This window comes from Vombatus ursinus, unplaced genomic scaffold, assembly GCF_900497805.2.
Source record: "Vombatus ursinus unplaced genomic scaffold, bare-nosed wombat genome assembly UNPS02014841.1, whole genome shotgun sequence".
NCBI lineage: Eukaryota > Metazoa > Chordata > Mammalia > Diprotodontia > Vombatidae > Vombatus > Vombatus ursinus.
Window position 1 is genome coordinate 10,836,848 of NW_020954619.1, and position 27,393 is coordinate 10,864,240.

General features: G+C 35.2%; 1 protein-coding gene across 2 annotated transcripts in view; it reads right to left on the reverse strand.

Moving 5' to 3' along the window:
* The window catches only part of MACROD2 (mono-ADP ribosylhydrolase 2), a 2,135,263-nt gene that overhangs the window by 1,828,750 nt on the left and 279,120 nt on the right, over positions 1-27,393 (reverse strand). The gene's annotated exons all lie outside the window — the stretch shown is intronic.

The following is a 27,393-nucleotide window of genomic DNA, read 5'->3' on the forward strand; positions in this document are numbered from 1 at the left end:
TCAAAGGTGTTCCGTGAAAATTCATGGCCATTTACTTCAATGGTTATTAAATCTGAACTGCCCAGGCACAGTGTTTATTGGGAACATTTCATCCCATGAGGAAAGGTCATATCAAACAAAAGCAATGAGCGTGTGTGCCAATGCACAGTCCGTCTAACACAACATAATGCCAGCTACTATTTCTAAATGTGTACATCCCTGAGATTTAGGTGTGCTTGCTATGCATAATTAAAGCAGTGCTTCACATACAAACTGTTATAAGCCTCTATTTTCGAGTGCTTCTCATTCAACTAATAATAGGCTATATTAACCCCTTCCACAAAAAGGCACATTCTGGGTACTAGCTTATGGCTATGAATTCTGACATTGGTTTTTCTAAGGGTGCACTGTGAAGTAAATGATTTGCAAAATCTCCCAAGAATATGGTGTTTTTCACATAAGCAAAGTGGATTCAAATGACCAAACAACCAAAGCAAGAAAAACATGCCGTGCATTCTAAAGAGTCACTGCAGATATTTCACTATACTCTGGAGTGTTTATAAATGGACCTCAGTTTGTTAGCATATAAAGGAGCCTGTGGTGGACATGCCCATGTTTTGCATGAATTTGCCCTTGTGTTCAAACATGTAAATAGATCATGAAAACACTGGACTTAATTGCCCATTTTCTTTAGGGCACAAGAAGATAAATGGATGGAGACATGAAGACACCTCAAATGTTCCCTTCACTTACTGGATTTTATATCTCAAAGTATCACATTATGGAAAGCTGCTGAAAGCAAGGAGGCCACCTCCTGCTGACTTATTTTCCCCCGTGTCTGTCACCTGTATGTCTGTCGAGAGGAATCTGCTAGTGAATTTTTCCCTGTGTGCTTCTTGCCAGGGTTGGGATTCTGTAGATGGTTTAAATGAACCCTTTGAAGAAAGGGCAGAAGGCATACAGGTTTTTCTTTCTTTTCTTTTTTAAATCACCATATGGGTCACAATAAATTAATATTGGCAGCATACCCTAGGGAAGAAAAATATTCATAGTAAACCACCAAAGGCCTGGTACAAGCATGGCAGAACCAAATGTACCTGAAAGATTTGGACAGTCCAGGTCATTATGGATTTTGAAAATTAATCCATGAAAGCAGAATGAGTCACTACTTCTAGGACATTTCAGTAGGACAAAGCAAATTAGACGTATCAAATCTTTTAGCCACTTCTGATCCTGTCAGTCTTTATAAACAGATTGGATGAAAAATAAAACCAAAAAAAAAAAGTCAAAAACTTTAGGGTCAAAACTTTTCAGACTGAGCAGGATCATAGGCTTAGAGCTGAAAAGGACTGAATGCAATTACCACACTAAATAGATGTAGAAATTGAGACCTGAAAAGTTATGTGACTTGTACAAGGTCATATGTCTCTGAAGCAACTGAGCTGTGATTTGAACACAGGTTCTCTGACTCCAAAACCAGTCAATCTCCAAGGTAGAAACCGTGGGTTGTGATTGGTACTTTTTTTTTTATTTAAGACATGAATGTCTTGCCAGAATATGGAAACTATAACAAAAAGCCATCAATTAAAGTCTTCAAAAAACAGAATGCATATTCTAATAATTACTTTAAATTGGGGATGGTCAAAACCTCTGCAGATTTCCCTGGTCATTACTTAGATTAACAGTCAGTCAAGAAGTTGTTAAATCTGAAAACAAGTAACTGGTAAAGAAACACATTTTTCTATTATGCCACAATGAACAAAAAGATATAGATAGATAATAGATGAACAGATGAACAGATAGATAGATATCCCTATAAATACAGCTATATAGTCAGAAAGAGAACACTATATGATAAAAACAAAACCTTTTTTTCGAGCATTAAAATTCTACCAAGAGTTAGGATTTTTTCCTTTACATATTAAAAAATGAGTAAAAATAAGAATTAATCACCGACAAAGAATACACATTTAAAAAATCCTATTCTCTTAATTGTTTCTTTATAAATCATTGGAGTCAATGCAAATAGCATGCTCTTAGTAAAAGTTTGTTGTATTGATTGGAATAAAAATAGATGCATATATTATCTGTGAGAATTATGTCAATATTATTGGAAGGGAATTTTTGTGTCCTTGGTAAGTAATTTTATTTTGCAATTAACAAGCCCCATGATGCAGTTCCCAAGTGTCCATACACAAATTCAGAGAAAAAGACTAGAAGTCTATCTTTTAGAACCCTGGAGTGTTCATTTACACTAGAATTTTATAGGTTATATTAGCTTAGGTTGTATTATTCAACTTGAAAGAATAAAAAATAAAATAAAACAAACTAGACTGTTTACCTAAGCAAAAGGAGATTCTTTGGCAGGTTCTTACAAAAAGAAACTGTGGTTTTTATGTCTCCCTTGAAAGGAAATTAAATCTAAAATCCCACATTTAAATAACACTGAAGCAGTGACACAAATGGACCAGAGCCAGGAAATTCAAAGTTAAAGCTGGCACTCCATCCTTAACACACACCATTGTCCTAGTTTCCCTCCTCCCCCAAATTTAATTAAATCCAAGTTCTAACCAATTGATATAAGTAGTACAGAAACTTTCCTTATAAGAATTTCATCCTCTGCCTTTTGTGCTGTACTTCCTCTCATGGTGACACAAAGAATATGTACATTTTTCCATTCATTAAAAAAAAAACCAGTATTTGGTATGAGGGAAATTTTCATCTGAAATATTCAACATTGTTCTAATTGAACAAATTCTTTTCTTCTTAAAGTTATTTAGTTTTAATGTTTAGCAAGACAAGCCACACTAAATAACTTTTGACAAAAGCTTTTTTTTTCCCATAAAGTACCACAGTCTAAATTAAACAGAACTATATCAGATATGCTTCATGGCAGCTATTTTTGTTATGTATTGTGTTTTTGCTACAATTTTTCATTTTTCTAATTTTCAAAGATTATACCATTAATAGTCTACTTAAAGTTCCATTAAAACAATGACATAAAGAATATATTCTTGTAACTTCTTTGCACCTTTTTGTTTGCTTGTTAACTCCTGAGGAACACTCACAAATTAAAATTTAAACTCCATCTTAGGAAAACACCCTTCATTATGTCTTTAATCTAAAGATCCTAAGGATTCAGATGGCAAACATAAAATAACCACACTCACTAAATCTAATGTGAAGAAAACTCTAATATATTATTTCCAATTTCCCTCTGCCCAGTAATCAGATTGCCTTACAATCAAGTAATTTCATAGGATCATAGTTGTAGAGCTGGAAGAGACCTTAGCAGACATTGGGTCCAACCCCTTCATTTCACAGATAAGGAAAAGAGATATACAGAAAGGCTCAGCGACTTTCTCAGGGTCACACTGCTAGTGAGTGACTGAAGCAGGATTTTAACTCCCTGACTTTATGTGTAGGACTCAACTTTCCAGTCTGCAACAGTTCTTTTAAAACTAAAAGGAAAGTTGTTTTTACTTAAAAGCTCCTTGAATGCAGAGGGACTGGGGTTTTTCGCCTCTTTTTATATCCCCAGTACTTAGCACAGTGTCTGGAACATAGTAGGCACTTAATAAATGTGTATTGATTTTGGAATTTTCCTTTACTAAATTTTATTCAGGTACTATTGGGAAGCTAAAAGTATTTTGTTTTAATTAAAAGTACATTTTTTGCCATTATTACTACCCAATGTAATTTTTATATAAGAATATGAGGGTGGAAGATGATGCAATTGGGAGGAGGTTGTAGTAATTATAAAATATGGAGTATATAAGGTGTCTATCCTCACAGAATTCAGCATCAAAAACACATGGATTCAGTATAGTAAGTGGGGGAAAGATATATCACTGAACACATTTACCAGCAATAATTAATTACACTTAAATCATGATTACAAAGTCCCTTCCCCTTAACAACCTTATGAGAACAAGTATCACTGTGTTCTTTTTTATAGATAAATCACAGCATTTCAGATTTGGAGGAGACACCAGTGCTCATCTAATACAACTAACACCTGATAAAGAATTATTTCTACAACATACCAAAACATACCTAAGTCTTATTTTTTCCTAAATACTTGCAGTGAGGGGGAATCTACTACTATCCTAGAAAGCCTATCCCATTTTTTGATAATTTTACTGGTGAGGAAATTTTTCTTTATATTGAACCTAATTTGCTTCTTTATAACTCCCAGCTTTTACTCTTAGTCATGCCATCTGGAGCCAAGCAGAATTTTAATCTCTCTTACACATGAAAGCACTTTCAAAAATTTGAAGACAGCTATCGTATCCCTAAATTTTCTCTTCTTTAAGCTTCTCCTTCAACCATTCCTCATACAACATGAACCCAAGGTCCTTTACCATCCTGACTGCTCATTTCTGGATATTTTCCAATATAATTGTGTCCTTTCTAAAATGTGATGCCCAGAAATAAACATAATATTTCAGATCTGATCTCACCAGGGCAGTCTACCATGAGGCTCTCACCCATTGATTCCTAGACTATAACCTCCTTGTTCCTGACAAAACTATGCCTCTCAAGACAGGCTAAGGTCACTTTCTTGATTGCCACATCATATTTGCAATTCATACAGAAGCCACCAAAAAATCCAGATCTCTTTCAGAAAAATCCATTGGGAAGAAACTGAGTTTTAGGGGTATGAAGTGATTTGTCTGCATTCACAAAGCTATTAAATGTCAAGGCCAATATTTGAACTTAATCCTCATTACTCTCCGTCCAGTACTCATTTCACAGCATCATGTTGCGTTGCATACAAACAAGAGAAACTGATCTATAATGTGGCTGAATGGCCCAAAAGTAAGTTGAAGACCCAAATTACAGATTGAAATTTCAAGAATGAATAACCAATGGCATTAACAATTTAGGGGAGTCTTTGGAGAACACTTTACTCTATGAGTTAAAGATAGTTTACTGATAAGATTCCTCCCTATATATCAGTATTTATTGTTGTTCAGTCATTCAGTCATGTCTGACTCTTCATGACCTCATGGACCATACTGTTCATGGGGTTTTCTTGACAAAGATACTGGAGCTGTTTGCCATTTCTTTTCCCATTGGATTAAGGCAAACAGAGGTTAAGTGACTTGCCTAGATTCACACAGCCAGTAAGTGCCTGAGGCCAGATTTGAACTCAGGTCTTCCTGACTCCAGGCCCAGCACCCTATCCACTGAACCACCTAGCTGCCTCTTTATCAGAAAGGAAGTCAGTACTCAGATTCAACAATGCCGATTGCAGCCCTTCTATTCCTGTTCTTCATGTGTTACTCATCCATGTTCTTCAATAAACTTGTCAAAATCAATCCATCTGAAGGCATTCATCACTTGGTTGACATCATGAGCTGTCCATTGGTTATCGATCCTTTCTGATATATGATTGGCCTATCTTCTTTTTCAAACATATATCATTAATAAAGCCCTATATATGCATAAGTATATATGTGTGAATGTATTATATATATATATTTATACAAATTTAAGTATTTATAAACAAATATATGCATGCATGCATATATACATGTACATACATATATCCTGCTAAGTAGACTGTAACACTTATGTCAGCTGGTCTAGATATGCTCCCCTGAGCAGTTCTGGTTAAATACTAACAAAATCTCATTCATTTTCTAGTCTCCATGAGGACGACTACTTCTATGTATTTGATATTAATATGTTATTATGGCCATAATAATGTAGTGAAGTTACTATGTACATAATAATGTCTTCATAAGACCAACATATATAAATGACGTCCAACTTATATATTACATCATTATGACCCCAATCCAGTTAATCATTATGTTTCCTTTATTAATTAATAATTTGACATTCCTTTTGTCAATTTGTTTCTTATGAGTTTGGTTTCTGAGTGTAGGCACCCCAGATTGAAAGTCAAAAGACTTTTGCCCTTTCAATATGGCTATATACATATTTGTCCTAACATACATAGATGATTCTGTTATATATGCAGAGACATAATATGTACTTGTTATTTTCTTCAGCCAATTCATTTTAAGTCTATATACTCCACTTCAAGTTCTCTTCCATCCACAAAAGCATTTCTAAGAAAACTATAGGCAGAGCAAAACTTCTTGAAGCCTCAAATTTAATTTTTCTAGATTGCTAAAATGTGGTCAGGCAAAGCATTAAACCAATTCACAGAATGTCAACTAAATACTCTGCAGACTCTAAAGAGTCATCTCATATGTAACTCTAAATAAGCCTATGAAAACTATCATCAATGGGGCATGACTACACATGTCCTCAAGTAGAAAGAGGTTATGCATTTCTTAACCACTCCTGTTGGAAAAAAATGTAAACTTAGATTTCATCTATTTACCCAGACCAGGCATGATTTTATATATTAAAATTCAAATGGGAAGATAGAAATATATAATAAATGGAGAGCCAGCTCCATGGCTAAGAAGACCTAGGTTCAAGTACCATTCCACATTTGACATGTACATGGCAAGTCATTTTGCTTCTTGGTACCCTAGGCAAGACCCTAAACTGCAGAGGATTTGCTGACCTGTATTTGCTAGAGTGAGTGTCCTCTTTTGGAAGTTCCCTCCTATATCAATAAAATTGTGGGTCCAGTCCTCTATCCTAAAACCAGATCAGTATCCCAAGACTCTTTAATTCATTTCAACATTCACTAAGTACCTGTTACATTCAGGGCACTGTACTTGGCACTGGGAAAACAACAACAAAAACTTAATAGTAACCCCTTAAGAACTTACACTCAAGTTTTTAACTGAAGGAGAAGACATCCTAATGTCAACTGACAATACTAGAACCTTTCTACCATATAGACAATGTTAAGAAGATAAAAGAAATCTACTGTGATGTCCAGGATAGAAAAGGCACTGGAAATGATTTAGATATACCTTTGTGTCAGGTGCTCACATGACAAGAAGGGCCTAGATAAGGAAAGGAAGTTCTCACTCTCTGACTCATTACACCCAGACAACTTGAGAATTTCACTACCTGATATTATTTAAGCTTATGGGTCACAAGGTTCAGAGAAGGAATAAATTTATTTATCTATCAAAGGAAACATAATAGCGCTCACACAGAGCTCGTGAGAAATAATGGCTGCCACTGAAGAACATCCTCTCTAGAGGCCCACATAACATGATATAACAATCATGTCCTGAGTAGGTTCCCTGGTATGTGTGCAACTAAGGCACTTATGTTACTTAGGCATCCTTTTATTTCTCTGTCCATATACACAGTGGCAATAACCTTGACATTCTCCGTAGCCTCCAGCAGGTGTCAGCGGTACTGGTCACCATTACTGCTCCATGTCCCTCTACCTACAGCTGTCATCAGTTCTCAGTCCCTGATACCATTCTTTTCCTTTCCCTGTGAACCAACTCGCCATAATGACTCAACAGAAGAAGAGTGTTTCAGAGTCCCTCTTTCAGTGCACCAAATTAGTTCAAAATAAGCAACTCTAGACCATGAAGATTTCCTCTTCACTAAAATTCACCAAAACCATTTAGATTTCAGAGAACTCAGGAGCGCCCTTCCACCTCACAAATTCTTATATTGGGTTGGGTTACAGTGCTTGAACAAATTAATATGACACATTACTGAATGCAGCTAACAGTCATGCAATTGTGGTGATCTGGCCCACTACACATTTATTAAGTCAACAAGCATTTATTAAGCACCACTATGAATACCAGCCTATGCTTAGTTCTGGGCTTACTAAGAAAGGTGAAAATTGCCCTTGCTCTGAAGTACCTTACAATTTAATGGGGAAGGTCATGAAAGCAACTACAAACAAACGAGATGTAAATAAGAAGTTGGATATAATCTCAAAGAGAAGGCACTAACATTAAGGAGGAAGAAGAAAGACTTCTTATAGAAGTTGGGATTTTAGCTGAGACTTGAAAGAAGCCAGGAAAGGCAGGAGAAAGGAGAGAATCCCAGTTATAGGGCAGCCAGAGCAAATGCAGAGTTAGAAGAGAGAGTATCTTATGCAAATAAAATAAATGAGGCCGGAGTCACTAGATTACAGAATAAGACAGTAAAGACAAGTAAGGTATACAAAGACAAAAGGTAAGAAGGAGCCAGGTTATAAAGGGATTTAAAAGACAAATTCAACTTCACATGGGCCTTCACTGTTACACTGTTACATGTCAGGTCTTTTGCTATTCCTTGATTGATTCTTGATTGCACTTCCTGTAACATCAATCCTGAAACTTCACTCTGAAGTATCTTGATTCATATTTAAGTGAGAAAATTGAGATATTCATCAAAAGTTTAATACTTAATCCAGCTCTATACCTCATTATCATTCTCCATTCTCTCCTCTGCTCCAGTCTTGGAGGAAGATATGGTCCTTCTCCTTGCCAAGACCTATTCCTATCTCCTCTGGAAGCCTGCCTTTTAAACTACCCCCTCTCGATAGCTAATTTCAAATCCCTATCTACTGCATTCTTTTTGTCTCAATACAAATATTTCCAAGTCTCCCCCATCTTTAAAAACCATTCACTGGGTACCTCATGCTATTATCTATATCTCTTGTCCCATTCACAAACTCATAGAAAACATTATCTAGACCCACTGCTTCCATTTTCTCATATTGCTCTCTTCAGCCACTTATTCTCTGACTTTCATTCTTACCAGCTATCTAAAACTGCTTCCAGTTTCTTAACTGTTAAAACTGATGTGTTTTTTTTCCTCAGTCTTCATCCTTCTTGACCTTTCTATAGCTTTTAACACTGGTAAACATGCTCTCCACAGATATACTGTCTTTTCCCTGAATTTTTGTGACATTATTCTCTCCTATCTCCTTATCCATGTGAATGATATTTCTCAATGTCTTCTGCTGAATTTTCATCTATTTCCCACCAGCCACATGTCAGTATGACTCAGGGTTCTGTCTTGGGCCCTCTCTTCTCTTTCTAGACTTTCTCTCTTGGTGAACTCATAATCAACTATAATTAGGTTCAATTATCTCTATGCTGGTGACTCCTAAAACTGACACATGCATCTCAGAGGTACGCCTAAACACTGGGCCAGGTGTGTTGATGTGAGCAGCCCAAGATCTATCCATGCCTACAATCCAGTCCTTCAATTCTCCCTGAGCCTAAATTCTAAATCTCCAACCACCTCTGGATCATCCCTACCTGGATGTCCTGTAGTTACCACAAACTCAACATTTCCAAAATTGAAATCATTATTTCCCTTCCCCCTCCACCCAACCCACGTCTTCTCATAACTTCCCTATTTCTGTTAAAAATACTTTTCTTCCTAGTTATATAGGTCTGCAACCCACAATAAGAACCATATTCAAATCTCTACTCTCCTTTATCATTCTTCCTCCCGCATCCGATTATCTCGAGTCTTAACAGTTTCACTTATACAATATCTCTGACATCTGGTGTCTTCTCTATACTCACATCATAACCACCCAAATTCACACCCTCGACACCTCTCAAATAGGTTATTGCAATGGTCTTCTAATTGGCCTTCCTGTCTCCAATATCTCCTTTCTCCAATCCATGCTCTGCATACCTGCCAAATGGATATCCTTAAAGTACTCCCCTACTCAAGAAGTTTCAATGACTACCTATTGTGTCTGAGATAAAATAGAAATTCTCTTTGGCATTTAAAGATCTTCCCAATTTGGTTCCAACCTGTCTTTCAAGTCCGATTAGATATTTTATCTCAGATACTCAATCTATGTTCCAGCTATACCGGCCTATTTGCTATTTGCCCAATATGATATTCCACTTTCTGTTTTTGATCCTTTACATAGGCTGGATCCCATACTTGGAATATTTTTTCTTCTTATTTCTGTCTCTGGGAACTCTTAGTCCTCTTCAAGGCTCAAATAAAGAGCTACTTCTTTCAAGAGGTCTTTGCTTATTCCCCAAAGTTATTAAAGCTTGCCCCAGCCCATACATAATAATCTTGTACTTATTTTGTATTTACTTATCTAAGTACATTTTGTTTCACTAAAAAAAGAATGTAAGCTCCTTGAGGATGGGGATTGTTTGGGGGTTTTTTGGTTGGTTGTTTTTGATTTTTTGTTTGTTTTTTAATTTCTAGCACTTAGTCCCCTTCGGGGCACACAATGAATTAGTAAATTCTTGTCAAATTTAACTGAACTGAATTGATGCCTTTCTACCCCAGGACTCAGGCAATTTCTTTCAGGTCCAAGTCAGCACTTCTGAAGGGTCTAGAGGCCTACTTTGGGGAAATTCTCAATCCCCATTATCCACCATGCCCCACTACCAATCAACTAAAAGTGAAATGGAATTATTTAAATTAACAAGTCTGAATGGCTCAAACTGGGGTAAAGGAAAGTCAAGCTCCAAGCCTTCCCCCAGTGCAGCTACCAGTGGTAGTTCCTGATACAATGGTAAATCACATAGCTCAGTGGTGGTAGGGGGAGGGAGACTCAGTGAATGAAGTGAAAATAAGAGATGTTGCTACAGACACAGAATAGCAAGAAGCTGAAATGTCAGAAAGATTCAAGTTCTACAGACAATGGAAACAACTCTAAGCAGTTAGGCTTTCCTTATGAAGTTCTGAAAACCCGTTTTCCTTTTCAATATACTGTTCACAGTTCTCATGGTTCTAAACAACGCAGTCACCTCAAAACTGCTTGAACTGCATGGGCAGAGAGGTTAATGCTATGGAACATGTCTATTCAGGGTGTCAGCCTATACTTTAAAATGGGAAAAAACATATGAAAAGCTATTTTAAATTTTTATCTTCTGAGCATGTGAGAGGGTAGCATAACGAAGATGCCAATTTTTTTTTCTTGTTTTTGTTCTGTTTTGTTTTAAAAAGCTAATTGTTGAATAAAGAGGAAGTATGGTATATTGGATAGAGAACTAGAGATCTGGCCTTGGAGTCAGGATGACTCAAGTTCTGCCTCTTAAGTAAAAAGGCTTTGTGACCTCCGTCAAGTCATTTAACTTCCTAGGGCCCCAGGAACACTCTAAAACTATACACTGATGATGAGCACTGGCAGAGGCAGTTCTTCACTGGAAATTTAACCCCTTGAGTCAAATGCAAAAATAAAATAAAACAACCTGATAAGCTATAAGTTAAAATTCCATTCAATGGAATTCAATAAATAAAGTATTTATTGAGTAGCTACTCCATCCTCAGCTTTGTGCTGAATTTTACAAAACAAAAGGGATACATGGGTATGGAACCTGTGGCCTCAAGTCACATGTGGCCCTTGCAGGTTCCCCACCCCTGGATTAGAATATGAGAGAGCAAGTGAATACCTACATATGGAGATGGGATGCAATGTTTTCTAACGGATAGAACCTAGGGTTAGGAGTTAAAAGTGTTCTGTGGCTTATTTTCCCTAGTTTTCAAATTGAAATCAAGCCAACTTTCTCTGCTTTATAGGGTTATATTCAATTTGACAACATGGCAAATATTTAAGTGCCTATTATGCAACAGGCATTGTGATCAGTGCTAAGAGGACAAAGATGAAAAACGACTTAGGCATTGCCTTCAGGAAGGCTACAGTCTAACAGGGAAGAAATGCCATGTATTGAATTTATATGTTCACAAATAGATATGATCCTATCCATCTATTTATCTCTAAATCTCTAATTCTATTTCTCTATCTATCTATCTATCTTCCTATCTATCTACAGATGCATCTGTATGTCTGTACACATATATAATAGGGGTAAGGACAAAGTTCTCAAGGAAAATTAAGGAAATGATTCCTTTTAGCTAGGGATATGATGAACAGCTTTATGCAAAAGGTCTTACTTCGACTAATCTTTAAAGGCAGAGAAGAGTGTTTCAAAATATAGAGATGAGGAGAAAATACATTTTAGGTGTAGGAGATGACCTATAGGAATGTACGAAGGGGCAAGAGTGGAGCATAAGATAAGGGAAAAGATGGTACTAACAGCTGGAACATAGTGTACATTAAGAGAAATCAGCCTAGAGTCTTATTTTGGCTTTAGTAGGTTTGAGCCAACTGGAAGGTTTTAAATCTCATGCTGAGGACTTTCTATTTGATCTTATAAGTCATAAAGAATCATCAAAGCTTTTGAATAGAAGAATGACATAAGCCTGTGAATTAGGAAGATGATTTTAAAACCCATGTGAACTATAGGTTGAAGAGAAGTGAAAATGAAGGCAAGAAAACTAATTAGGAAAATTTTACAATAGTCCATATGAAAAGCAATAAGGACCTGATCTAAGGTAGTAGAGTGTCGAGTGGAAAGGAGGATGGAAGCAAGAGTGTAAAGGTACGTACAAGTGATGGGCCTTGCCACCTTATGCATAAGGGGGAAAGGGGAGAGAATAATCAAAGACAACAGAATCAAAGGAGTTAAATTGTGTTTAAGGATAATTTAATCAAACACATTTTAGAGAAGAGGAAAATGAGACCCACAGAAGTTATAACTTGCCCCATATCACATAGAAATTAAGTACCAAAGCTGAAAATAAAAGCTAGATCCTCTTCCTCAAATCCAGTGCTCCTTCCAGGATGACTTTGAGCTTTTGAGCCTGTGTATCTAAAAGATAGGGTATCATCAGCACAGAATAGGATGAGATGATATGAATGAGAGAACTCCAAAAGGTTAACACTAAAACAAAGAATTACTCCTATTATTATTATTATTATTACTAGGAAGATCAAACTTAAGTATTTTGTTTCCCAAAGTTCAAATGTCATTATAATTCCAATAGTTAAAGAAAGTTCAGGAAGTTCAGTTTTGCAGTTATCTACTCTTAATGGTGTCTAATATGGTGGCCCTCCCTGTTTGTAAAAGTCAGTAACCATTTCTAGGATGAGATATTGATAAAACAGAAAGAAAAGCTGAAAACTGATTTCTGAAAACAAGTATTTCTAAAATGCTTATCTGGAATCTCAACTGTTGTAAGATATCTTAGAGATCATCTCTAATCCAATTCATTGGACCATGTATTAATTTCCTCCTTACTAGTGGCATCACAGTCAACTAGAAATGAGACCACTAAACCATATATAAGGATCTCTTCACATACTGAATAAGAAAATCACACATTACCATTATCTATATATCATTGAATTTTTATTTATTTTGCTAAATATTTTCAAATTATATTGAAATCTGATTCATTCTCAGTGCTACATACAGACTATCTGACACATCTACTGTGTACTGTCCCTGACAAGTATCACCCTACTTCTATTTCAACACCTTTAGCTGATAAGGAACTCATTACTTTCTAAGGTAGCCTGCTATATTTTTGGTGAGCTCTATTGGTTAGGAAGTTCTTCCTTATACTAAGGAGAAACTGCCTCTTTATACTCACTGGTCCTAATTCTGTCTACTGGAGCCAAACAGAATGAATCTTTTTTTTTTCTTTTTACATATGAGAGGCTTTCAGATATTCAAAAACAGATTCCACATTGCTCCTAAAGCTTTTTCTTAAGGATAAATATTTCCTATTCCTTCAACCTTGGGTAACCTTTAACCTGGGCCTCAGCTTTTCATCTACTGAATGAAGGAGTTGGGCTAGATGGCCTCAAAGGCAGCTTCCAGCTCATATAATCTTTTGATAGAGAACATTTTTATATAACATGGTTTCAAGATACCTACTACATTGATTGCTCTCTTCTAGCTTTTCAATGCCTTCTTAAAATGGTGACACTCAAAAATGAATACTTAAAGAAATCAGACCAACTATATGAACATCAAACAATAATAGGCTTTAAAAAATTTATTTCCTAAACTTTGCTTCTGCATCTTAACCTCTCCCTGATAATGTCCTTCTAAACCCACTTCCTACTCCCTAGGTTTTTGAAGGATCATAGGAACAAAGAAACACAGATCTAGAGTTGGATGAGGCAATCTTGAACTACCCCTTCGTTTTACAAACAAGGAAATTGAAGCCCAGAGATATGAAGTGATAGACCATAGATGTCAGATGTCAGAACCAGGATTCAAACCTGTATCATCTGATTCCAATCTGGTGTTCTTTCAATGCCACCACACTTCTGCTTATGTCAGAATTCTAAGACACTTCTGTTCTTTCAATCTAAAAAAAAGGGGGCTTGGTAAAGCCCAGTAAAAATGACTCAATTCAGACTTTCTCAACTAGTGAATATGGTTACAAATCTTAAAAAAAAGAATTCATTACCTATACCAATATAGGATACATATTGCCAAAATTCACTAGTTTGTAAATTATTTCTGGGGACTGAGGGGAGGATTATACTCCTTGGAAAACTGCCTTAACTTTTTCAGGTCTCTAGAGTACCAGTCAAACTTAACTTTGACAGTAATTAACTATGTGGCCCTCTAATTCTTATAAACAAAACAGTTGTAATTGGGAGTAAAGCAAAAATATTCTGAAACTTTGTTCATCCTTAAAATTTTTTACCTTCATTATTTATATTATATTGCTTCCAAAAAAGGTTATTGTTTTTGCATTTGAGGGAAATGTTAGAAAAATGTACCACAGCTTCAGGGAGCTGTAATATATATTTCAAATAACCATGCTTCATATCTTTCAGTAGGAAAACCACTTAATTCAAAGAGATAGTTTTATACAAGTCCATGGGAAAAGCTCAAACTTTGTGACAGAAAGAACCACGTAGGCAATTTCCCAGGATCTTGAGGGCATTGTCTGATTTGCATGTGTATTTGCATAAATATTACCAAAATTAAAAGTGTCCAGCCATATTTATTTGTGTCTCCATCTTCCTAGACAGATGAATAAAAGCTGCTTGCTGTTTTGTTCATCAGCAATAAAAGCCAATAGTTCATCAGCTGTCCTCAGATAGCAATTACAGGAACAAGACAAAGATACTCTACATTCTATGCCTTTGTGCTCTGCATTTGGCTCCTGGGACATGCTCTGGGGAACCATGACATTAAACTTTGGGGAAAAAATCTGTAAGTGGAATATTCTCATCTTTCTTTTTCTCTTACATATCCTGCAGAATCACAAAATGACAACACTAGAAAGGCCCTTGGAGTTTGGAGAATGGCAAGTGGGCCAGCTTGGCTGAAATGTAGAGTTCGTGAAGGGAAGTGAATACATAATAATCTTGGGAAAGTAGACAGAAACTAGACTGTGAATGGCTTTGAACACCAGGCTGGAGAACCTGTATTTTATCCTAGAGATAACAGGAAGCCACTAGAGCTTAGTAAGCATGGCAGTGACAGTCAGTCAACAAGTATTCCTTAAGCATTAACCATGTGCTAATCCCTAAAGGTACATGGAAAGGCAAAAACAATACTTGCCCTCAAGAATCTTATGTCATAACAGGGGAGGCAACATGCAAATAACTAGGTACATATATACTATATATGGAGTAGACAATCTGAGAGAAGAAGACAACTAGCATTTGGGAGGACTAGGAAAGGTCTTCTGCAGAATTTAAGCTAAGACTTCAAAAAAGAAAGGGAAATTAAAAGTCAGATTGTATTTTAGGAAAACTATTTTGGAAACTATATGGAGGAATGATTGCAAAGAGGCAAGACTGAGAGTCAGGATTCTAACTAGAAACCTGTTGCAGTAATCCAGGTGAGGCCATGGACCTCACTCAGAAGGCTCTATAGTTTTCCCCAACTCCAGATAATCAACACAATGTTATCATTAATAGTCAATAGCCACTAGAGAATGTCATTATATGCAAGGAATCATTTCTCTCTTTACATTTCATGCAGGTTATCCTCCATGGCAGGCAAACACTTTTGGCCAGTATGTGCTTCCTTATTTAATGCCTCATTTGATGAATAATTCACATGACTTTATTAATCACCACTCATTGATTCTATTTACTCAATCTATTCCTAAAGATAACAGTGCTCTCATCTGGGCCACATCTCTCCAGTGAAATGGCTTCCCAAAGGTTATAGGTTGTACATGCTAGAGCTGGGGTTTGAATCTAGGTCCTCTGACTTCAAAGTTGATGTCCTTTCCACTTGACCACACCGCTCTCCTGATCTATGTGGAAATGTTGGCTAATAAGGAAATTCTGAACTTAGTCTAGAATAATTCATTCTTAATGAATTCATTCTTGGTTGTAGTAATAACCACTTCCCATCCTAAATACTGACAAACCATCCCTCTCCTAAACATTTTAGAAATTTGCCAGGATTCAAAGTCAATCTCCTTCAGCTATCATTTTAAAGCAGAGATATCAAACATGTTAAGTACTACCACCTTTCCCAAGTACAGCCAAACTAGATTAAAACGTAACGGGGAAATATTTAACAAAATAGACAAAATACAATATGTGATGCAAAAACAAAAGATAAACTTTTAAAAAACAGGCCTTTTTTGGGAGAAGTTTGGGACCATGAAAAGAACTTCACATTTTCTGTCAGTCTTTTCCTACTCTTCAGTTCTGGGGCAAGATTACTATCCCTTTGCAGTATTTTTCCAAAACACATCTACTAATAGACAAGTTCAATAGGTCATCCATACAACTGAATATCATAGTATGGAACAAGGTTTTTCCTTATATCAAATGTAAATTCACCTATAATATCCACCCACTGCTCCTAGTTCTGCCCTCTTGAAGGGATACTTTAATAAAGCTATCATATTCCCACAGGATTTCTCTCCTCCAGTCTAAACATTCGATTCAACAAACACTGGAAAAAAGGAAAAACAAAAAACAAAACAGTCTTTGCCTTTGATTTAGGGGCTTACATTCTATAGGGAAACATAACATAAATACACACAAATAAATAAAAATCAATTGCAGGACTAGGAACATTAACAAATCAGTCGATTTCCAGTTCATTCAATCAGTTTTCATAGGGCATAATCTTACAGCCATTCATTAAAGTCATTCATGGACATCCACCCTTACATGAACACTCTTCAACTTATCAACGTCTTTCCTAAAATGTGATGTCTAGAAATGAATATAACATTTCAGGTGTGAAATACACAAAAAGAATATTATGGGACCATAACCTCCATATTCACAGATGCTAGGCCTGTTATCATGTAGAAAAGATTTTATTTGTTTTCTTGACTGTGGATTCATTTTGAACTTGTAGTCCATTAAAGCTTTTATTTTTTATTTATTTTAATTTAATTTAATTTAATTTAATTTTAATTTTATTTTATTTTTTGGACAACCAGATGCCTAACCATGTGTTCTTTGTCTTAGGCTTGTGGGTTGCTACTGTTTTTTTAATCCAAGTGAGTATAACATTTTACATTAATCCTATTAAATTTCAACTTATTTGATTCTGTCCAATGTTATCTGTCAAATTTTTATATCTGATTTTGTCACTCAATGTTTCAGTTACCCCTTCCGACTTTGCATTCTCTCTCATTCCACGAGCACGTGACCAGTATCTTTTTCTAAGTCATGAACTTTTTTTTTTTCATTGCCAAGCAAAGATCCCTGGGACACTCAACTGGAGTCCTGCTTCCAAGTTGCCACTGAACAATTAATGACAACTCTTTGGGCCCAGTCATTCAATCAATTTCAAAACCACACAATAGTACTACTACAACTAAGACTATTAAGAGCTAGCATTTATAAAATGCTTTAAAGTTTGCAAAGAACTTTACATATGTTTTCATTTGATCTTCATAACAATCTTATGATATAAGTACTATTATTATCCTCATTTTATAGATGAGGAAATTGAGGTTGAGGGCTTAAAGTGACTTGCTCAGCTAGTTAGAATCTGCAACATGATTCAAGCTCAAGCATTCCTGGCTTCTAGCCCTATCTTCCATTCACTGGTACCTATATAATTGTCTATCCCACATCTCAATCTTTTTTCCACTTGCATAGCAACAGAGGCTTTATCAAATGCTTAAGGAAGAAGTAGCAAAAGTACTGCATTTAAAGGCAGAGGACCTAGGTCTGAAATCTAGTGCTCTTATTCAATATCTATTTGACTTCAGGCAAGTTACTTAACTTCTTAGCTTTTTTACCTATAAAAGAAGAGTTTGAACTGGATCATCTCTAACTCTAAATCTTTAATATCATGGAGGAGGTTTAGGACTTGTTTAGGGGATGGAGACTATTTTAATGGTACAGAAGAAAGCAAGAGGGCTAGCCTCATTGCAACTAGAAGTTCAACTAGGGACAAGAAGAAAGAAGGCTAGATAAATAGCATGGACCACAGCTGAAAAAAAAACATTGGATTTGATACAGTAAGCAATAGGGAACCATTGTGGATTTCTGAATACCATGGGAGGATGGGCAGGGTAGCATATAAAAGTTTTATTTTATTAAATATTAGTCCAGCAGTAGTATGGAAAAAGGAGAGAATGAATAGAGAATGGAGTCAAATATACTATATTGACTCAGCAATAATTAAGGCAGGATTTACTCTAAGGTGGTAGCAGACAGTAGGAACAGAAAATAGGTGAAAAATCTAAGAGACATTTCAAAGGAAGAAGCAATAGGAGAGGTGGGGTATAGGGAGTGATAGATGGGAGATGAGGCAAGCAAAGCAGAGAAAAAAATACTCGAAGGTAACTCTAAGCTTTTTTTGTGAGAATACTGGGGATTGGGTTGCACTTTTTACCCTCCAAAAATGGGGATAGTTAGGAAGGGATGTGAGTTTATGGAGAGGCTGATAAGAAATATGGGATTTAATCTGAGGTGATAACAGGAACTGCTTAAAGATTTTGAATGAGGGAGAATCCGCTACTTTCTAAAATAGTCAATCAGTTTCTGTAGGCTCATAATATTATGGGATTAGAGATTTTAAATACTAAAAAGGGATCCTAGAAGTCATCTAATGCAACTTCTTCATTTTACAGGTAAGAAAATGATGGCTAGAGTAGTCTGACTTCTATGATTCTGTAATTCTGAGAGGTAATTTATTCAAGGGTACACAAATTAAAGAACATAGATTATTCATATTTCTTGGTTTAGGATATTTTTAAAATTATTTTTAAAAATAAAAGAATTTAACCATGTTTTTAACTGATTGAAAGCACCGTGAGAGAAAGACATGTTTTGGTTTTATATTTGTATCCACAATACCCAATACCAGGTGTGGTATAAAGTAGGTGCTTAATAAATGCTTATGGAAATAAACTGAATTGAATAATACTACTAAGACTTGAAGCCAAATGCTAAAAGTTACAATGTGGATTTTTATAATCCTTCTGAATATAAAATATCCATATTAATCCAATCATAGGCATGAAAATACATAGTTTGGTAAAATTAATAATTTTATTACATGACATTTAATAATAATGAATACTCTAGGTACAACTGCTAATCAGCAAATATTTTAGCCCTTCTTAAAACCAAGTTCAACTAAAAATCTGGTGATTTTAAAATGTAAATCATGCTTAAAATAGGAAAGGTTCAAATACTTAAAAAGAGTACTATTCCAAGGATTTGGGGTATAAAATCCTTATCTATATATATCTTACTTGTGCGGTCTAACCTTTTCCTTAATCAGCCAACAAGTTTCTCTGTTAGTCAATAAGATGATGTGATAGAGCTTATTTCTGATTTGCCTTAGAGAAGAAAGACAACAATGAATTTCTATCAGCTACACTTCTGAGTGACAAGCCCTTCCCCCTCAGTCACTATGGAAAACAAAAAGGGGCTAGCAGGAGGAGGAATGGTTCAGAGAGCAGTTGTGTTTCTAACTTCTATTTAAACATGAGACCCAAATATCTAAAAAGGTCTAAAAACTAAAAAGTTTTTCTCTCAGGAAAAGGATCAATTTTACTTTTGTTAACTTATTTTCAAGTCTATTCTACTGCTTTCTTAAAAAACAAGAACTAAACTTCTTAAAATTATAAATTTTGTAATTATTAACACAGTTTTAATAATGATAGCCACATCTAGAACTTATTTTCAAAATGAATCTATGTAACCTACAATAGGTCTTGTGGATATATGCAAAGCTATTTATTTAAAATGTCAAAGAAAATTAATAAAACTATGACCATTGTAGAAATCTGAAAAAAATATTTACATTGTCTATATTTCATTATAGATATTAAATTCAACTTTGAGAAGTTAAGAATTTACTCTATAAATATAGGAAAACTGTCATCATTGAAACAAGCTCATGAAATTGAGGTGGATTTGCAGCCTATAGAAAACTTTCCAATTATAAAAATTATACAATTTGCTTGGCGTATTTATTTGGAGTAGACTATGTTGCAAACCACCCACATAGCTCAAAGCTCATCAATTTATGTAGTATATCATTTGAAAGCCCTCACAAATACCTAATTCATACCAATTCCCAAAGGAAATGAAACACCTCTAGTAGTAATTCAGTTTTCTCTGGAACACTGGGGATCAGAATCAGTTTCCACAGTCACTTATAAGAAGGAATAATCCCCCAGCGACTTGAGTTCAACTAACTTTAAAGTGTTACTTGTAGTTAGCTAAGAAATAATCACTTCTTCAGTAAATTCACACTCCTAGGAACTGATAAACTGGAAGACATAGGTAGCAATATAGTCTGTTACAAAAGGAAAAAAAAAAAAGAAAACCAACCAAAGAAAAATGTTCTCAAAGTTCTCTGTACTCTGAAAGTTGTACGTGGACCTACAGTTGGCACCATTACTGGTTGAATGATTTTTTAAAATATATTTAAAAGTAGGTCTATTTAGCAGCTCTATTTAGAGCTGGATAAGCAAATGCATATACACAGAAAGCAGTCAGTATGCAAGAGAACTGAAGCAAGGAAGAGGATATATATGAGATGAATGATTTTATGTTATTTAATAAATATATGTACACACATAGATAATTGTAGATCCAGTTATATTTATATTTAACCATTAATTTTTCTAGAACTTTTCTGTATACTAAGCAGGGTCATGAAAATTCTAAAAAGTTGAATGAACAACCACTTGAAAGATACCTTCTATGTATAATGTGTTGTGGTAGGTAAATTTACTTATAGAATTACAAGTCTCAGAACTGATCTAAGACATTGATGTCCTAGGGGCTAAACATACAAACTAATAATAAGCAAAAAAACAAAACAAAACAAAAAAAAACTTTGGTGTTTTTTTTTTACTTAGCAAAGATGCATTTTGAAAATCCATATTTAATGTTATCAGTGAAATGTTTCATCTGGTTGATATATAGGTACAAAAAGTCTCATAACTAGCCTCTGATTCTAGTTGGCCTACCACCAGAAAAATAAAAAACAAATGTTTACCCATTTGAGATCTCTCTTACTATATATTTTAATATTTGTAACCCCTCTTTAACTAGTTATAATAAAATTAATAATGTGATTAAATTCTTTAGAGATCAGTGATTTTGTTCATCTGGGGACCCCGTCACCTTTGCTGATCACAAACCATCTTCAATGTAGTCAAGGGTCTTGGGGAGTTGCTGTAACCAACAATTCCACTGCTATGCAACCAACCTGGTAAGAAGCCTTTACCATGTAACTAGACTGGGCCTTGGACAACAGAGTCAGTCTATTACCAGGCCCACACTTGAAGTTTTTCCAGGTTGGGAGGACCTGCCAAAGCTAACCCTCAGCATTTCTTACATCAAGCTTTGGAGAACCCAGCACAGTAAGGCATTAGACTCAGACTTCAGGGAGGAACTACATTTATATGTAGACATAGATACAGATAAGTCCTTCTTTGTGAATTTTAGAACATGGAGAAAAGGAAAGTGAAGGACAGGAAAAAGAGAGGAGGTTCCTATGGCAACAACAGTAGTGCTACCACTACTTCTACTTCTGACAGCATCAACTGTTCTAAAACACATTTCTCACCTTTTTTTTAAACACTCTTACCTCATCAATATTGTTGCCCTTTCCCTCTGATTCTAAAAGCCAAAGCAAGGTGATTAAGGAGAGAGACATTTAGACAAGGAATAACTTAAAATTTCTTTAAAAATTCCCAATTAAAGCTTTGGGTGGTATGTATTGCTCCAAAGTATTCTAATATGGAAAAACACGTAAGAGCATTTGTGTTGGTTTTAAGTGAATCTTAAAATTGTATTATAAAGGGAAAATACGTGAAGAAATTTTGAGTTTATTAGTTTAATGCAGTATTTAAATATTATGAGGCAGCTGTGACCTGGTAAAATTTAATTATTTCTCCTATACCCATTTAGAATTGTTCAGAAGATTTGATACAGTTTCTAACTTGAACATTATGTATTTGGCCAGACTTCATGGAAAAACATATAGCTGAATGTATATTCTATATATATGTAAATATTGTCTATGTACAAAACTTAGGCATTGTTTTTTAACAAGTTTTGAATTTACAAAACATTTTTAAGACTTGCTAGATGAGATTTTTCTAATATAAACTATTTCACAGGAATAAAGTAAGTACTTTTAGAGGCTGTGCCGATTTCTGTACTGCATACACATCTCATTTAGTACAAGATGGGGTCAATACACATTTGGGAATAAGTAATGATGTAACCTACCTATTAGGAGAACTTGGATCATCATTTTGAATTTCCACATTTAAACAGCACTTTCTATAGGACAACTGCTTCCTAACCTACCCACAGGAAAAGCAGTTTGAAGAAGAATAGAAAAATGAGGAGGGCTTTACAGATGCCCAAACTCAAATAATTTAACACATTAATTAGCATGAGAACATTTTTTCACACCTTTAAAGTAAAATGTATAGTCATGTTAAATGGTGAGGGGAAGGCAGATTTATATAACATGCTTCTTTCAAAGAATTAAAAGTAGTTTCCCATGTATCATCCAAAAAGTGTTATTTCACCTTTCTTGAGTACAAATCTAATCATAGAGGGAAAAAATTTATGAAGCAACTGAAGTCAAATCAACAAGCATTAAGTTCCTACCACGAAGGGCAACTAGGTGGCACAGTGGATAGAGTGATGGGTTAAAGTGAGGAAGACTCATCCTCTTGAATTCAAATCTGGCCTCAGACATTTACTAGCTTTGTGATCCTAGGAAAGTCATTTCACCCTGTTTGCCCCAGTTCCTCATCTGTAAAATGAGCTGGAGAAGTAAATGGCAAACCACTGCAATATCTTTGCCAAGAAAACCCCCAATGGGGTCATGGAGAGTTAGGCATAACTGAAAGCAACTGACCAACAACAACAAAACATGCCAGACGCTACACAAAGCACTAGGGCTACAAAGTAGTGAAAGAAAAAATCTAATAATCTTTGTTCTTAAGGAGTTTACAATCTAATGGGACAGACGATATGCAAACTAGGTACAAATGAAATATATACAGGATAAAATGGGGATAATCTCAGAGGGAGGACAATAAGATTAAGCAGCACTAGGAAAGTATTATAAAAGAAGATGAGACTTCAGTTGAGACTTGAAGTAGGCCAAGGAAGCCAAGAGGTAGAGATGAGGAGGGAAAGAGTTCCAGGCCTAAGGATAGACAGTAATGATAATACCCAGAGGTAGGAAATGGCATATCCTATTAAAGGAAAAGCAAAGAGCCAATGTCACTGAATCTCAGAGTACATGGAAAAGGAATAAGGTATAAGAAGACTGGAAAGGTAGGGAGGAGTCAGGTTATAAAGGACTTTAGTTAAAGCCTAACTTTGACTTTTCCCTTATATTAGGGTCTACTCAAGTATCAGTACATCATACCTTCTATCCCCCAAAGTGCTATTTATCCCAAAACTGCCTGCCCATCCCCTAATAAGACTCTCATTTTTTTACTTTATCTTATTTGAGTGAGATATTAAGAAGAAAGCAATGTAACTGAATGCAAATGAGCATGTGACTGATAAACTCATTTTTAAAGGAAAATTTTTATTGGCTCAAATCTCCGATTGGTAGAATTCGAGGGATTATAATCCTAAAGTGAAATATTCTTGGAGTTTTTCATCTAATTCAACCCAGAGCTGAATAAGAATCCCTCTCCTACAATATACCTGAAAAAATGTCATCTAGTCTTTACTTACAGACCTTCACTCAGTGGGCACACACTACCTCCCAAAGCAATCCATCTCTACTTTTCTATAGCTCTAATTGTTTGATAGTTTTCTTTTACATCAAACTCAAATTTTCCTCAATGCAACTTCTCACTGCTCCTAATTCTTCCCTCTGGGACAAAAGAGAATAAATTGATCCCTCTTTCATATAACATCCATTATATTATTGAAGCTCTCTCTCATATTACTTCCCTAAATCTTCTCTTGTCCAATCCAACCCTCATAGGGCATGAGGCCTTTCTCCCTCCTGTACAATCTTTCCTGAAAGCTCTCTCTAGTTTATAAGTGCCCTCTGGGGGGAAAAAACTCAGACATTAAGTCAAAGACTTCAGGTACTGTAAGAGAAAATTGAAAATGGAAATAGGAAGACATTTGTGAAAATATTTTCTGAAATCTTAAGAGTTTTTCACAGTGGCTCCCATGGCAGTAGCAGCATGGTTTTAGAACAGGTAGAAAGGTACGAGGTTCATTGTAAGAGCATAAGTTAGGAATGTTAGTGTCATGGAGTATTGGATTTGGCATCAGAAGTCCTCTGTATAAGAAAGGTAGAAAAAAACCATTCTTCTGCTTCCTTTTTTAACACTTCTTTCTTGCACTCCTTAGCTTCTTGTTTCTTGAACCCAAAAATCCTGAAAAATCAATGACTTCTAAAATTTATCTGCTTAATGGTTTAAATAGGCTTGTGTTGTATAACCTGAAAATCAAACTGCCACTTATGATATTATATCTTTGGAGAATACATTCTGAGTTTCAAGCAACCAACCTAACCTCATAACTTTTGGAATATAACCTGTATGCAATTTGAGAACTGTTTGCATTTGCCTTTATTATATCAAATGACTTCTGTTAGATAACACATGCAAAGGGAATAGCAATAGGGACTGGGTCTGTGATTTCACTGGTATAGGGAACTCCCAGGTGAGAAAACTCTCTACCAATGCAGGCCATCACTTTCTCTGCAACTTAAAGTCTTAGAGGGTTGTCCAGAACACTGAGAAGTTAAATTATTTACCCAGGATCATTCAGCCAATACGTGTCAAAGGTCTTGAATCTAGTTCTTCCTGGTTTCAAGGCCACTCATCTACTAAACTATGGCTGCCTTTGATACAAATAAAAGTGCTGTTAATTCTCAGAAAGAAGCAGGCTATATAAATCCTACTTTCCCTGGCCATTCAGCTTGAATGTAAAATTAAGTATAAAATTGTGAGGAAAAAAGCTCATAAAAGTTAATTAATTTGCTAAATGATCTTCTTTTTTGATTCTGGCAAAGTCTGAGCACTGTCATTTATTTACCAGGTATGGGACTTTGAGTAAATATCCTTAGGCCTCAGTTTTACTATCTCCAAAATGAGGGTAAAAATACTTGCACTACCTATCTCACAGGGTGGTTCTAAGGATCAAAGGAGATTCAATTCAATTCAACAAATATATAATAAGTAAATACTATGTGCAAGGTAATGGATAATGTATGTAAACATGAACCACTTTGTAAACTAGAAAACACCAGCTTTATAAATATTAGATATTGTGATTTAATTTTACTATTATTACTAATTTGCAAATTAGGGACTGCTTATATCAAGATGCCCATTTTAGACAACAGGACATCTTCTGTTTTTCCTTATATCTTCAGTAACCTTTAACAGGATGAAAGGCACACAAGAAGCACTCAATACACATGTTGACTTGACAGATGGAGAAACTGAGGCACAGATGGATTAATCAAGTAAAAATTACATGATTAATGGCATTGATAGAATAACTGTTCCCCTACCTCACTTCACCTGATCCTCTGCTCCTACTACTAAATGAAATGACTCATGTTTATTGTGTTTCTAAAATTTCTATTGAGTCTTCTCTGAGTAGCTATAATATTGATACATACATATAAGGAAACATACCCTTGGAAACTGGACAAAGAAAGAATTCTTTTTTTTAATGTAACTATTTCTGGTCTAAAAGTTGCTATGATTAAGTGTGATTTTATAAAATAGCCCAAAATAGGACTGGAATTGAAAGCATATAGATAAGGCCTTTTCATTTCTTTCAATTTTTTTAAAATGCAACATCTGCATCATTGCTTAACCTAAGTTAAACAAAGACAATAATTGGTTAGTGTTTTAATAGCCTTTAGAATTCAAAAAATTCACCCACCCTAAACCTAATGGGGTTCCTCTGATACCAGTAAAAGAGCAGTCATGGAACAATTGGGGTCAATATACCTCTTATCGTGGGTTTACCTTCTACTTTGATATCACCCAGTTGTAGCAGGGAATGCAAAAGGTCAAACTGCTATCAAACAAGCATATAAATAGATAAACCAGATGAAGCTAATGAAGAGACCTTAATCAAATACTCTTAGGAAAAGCAATTAGCTAGCCTCTTACAGAAGCAAACATTTTGAGGAGCCTAAGGAAAAAAAAACAGACAATGGGGAAAGTCTTCAGTTTCCTAGGCAAAACAAATTAAGATACTAGTTAAATGATATTATTTTCCAGGTAAACTAAAAGTCAAAACAACTTATTTGATCCTTAGACGAAGCTTAAAAGGCAAAATGCTCTCCAGTCTTGATTTTATTTAATGATAGATTTAAAGACCCCTGGGGAAACTATTTAGGAAGTTGTAGAAATTATAGTATGTGAAAATAATAAACATGAACTCCTCAAAAGTATATGAGCAGAAATTAATCATCTCTCCCAAACCTACACAACTGTCATATTTTCCTCATAAGCATTTTTAAAAATGAACATTATTTCAAAATAACAGATATTTCATTGGCAGTTTTCATCACTTTTAGGGCATTTTGAGACATGTTCATCAGAGCTATGAAATAAAGGAAACAAAAGTATTCTTAAATATTTTGCTTCTTTTTAACCCATAACTCTAAAATTGGTGATTCAATCTGGAATCAGGATATAAATATGCCTAAATTGTTGGGGTAAAGAATATCAGGAAACATGCTTTTATTTATAAAATTAGAGATAAATAAGCATACAGTAAATGTCTCAAGTAAATGTCTTAACTTTTGGTCTTTGCCATTGTCCCTTCCCCTCAAATGAATAATCAGTATTTTAACCAAGATTATAAAAAAGAATTTGCATACTCACAAAACTCTCCCCTTTTTTGGTCTATTAAACATATGCAGATAATTGGAATTATTTGTCTTTCCTGTACATAATTATCGTAAAACTATCACTCTTCTTGTCATTAGTCAATAATGAAAATAATCAAATTATGATCAACTTTATTTTCACGTCCTCCTAGGCATTAACAAAGAGGAGAATTGCAACCTCATGAAAGAAGTCCTAAAATGCTGGACATCTAGAAAAGAGGACATCTGTGATACTACTCTCTTACTATAGTAAACTTTTAAAATGCTGAAATTTCAAAGATTTGCTCCCAACACAAACAGCCCAGTACATGAGCACAATTTTGGCAGACTCTGCCTTATTTAGACTTCTCTTACCCCCTCTAGTGTTGGCAAAGCATATATGTCTGCTTAGCCAGTTACC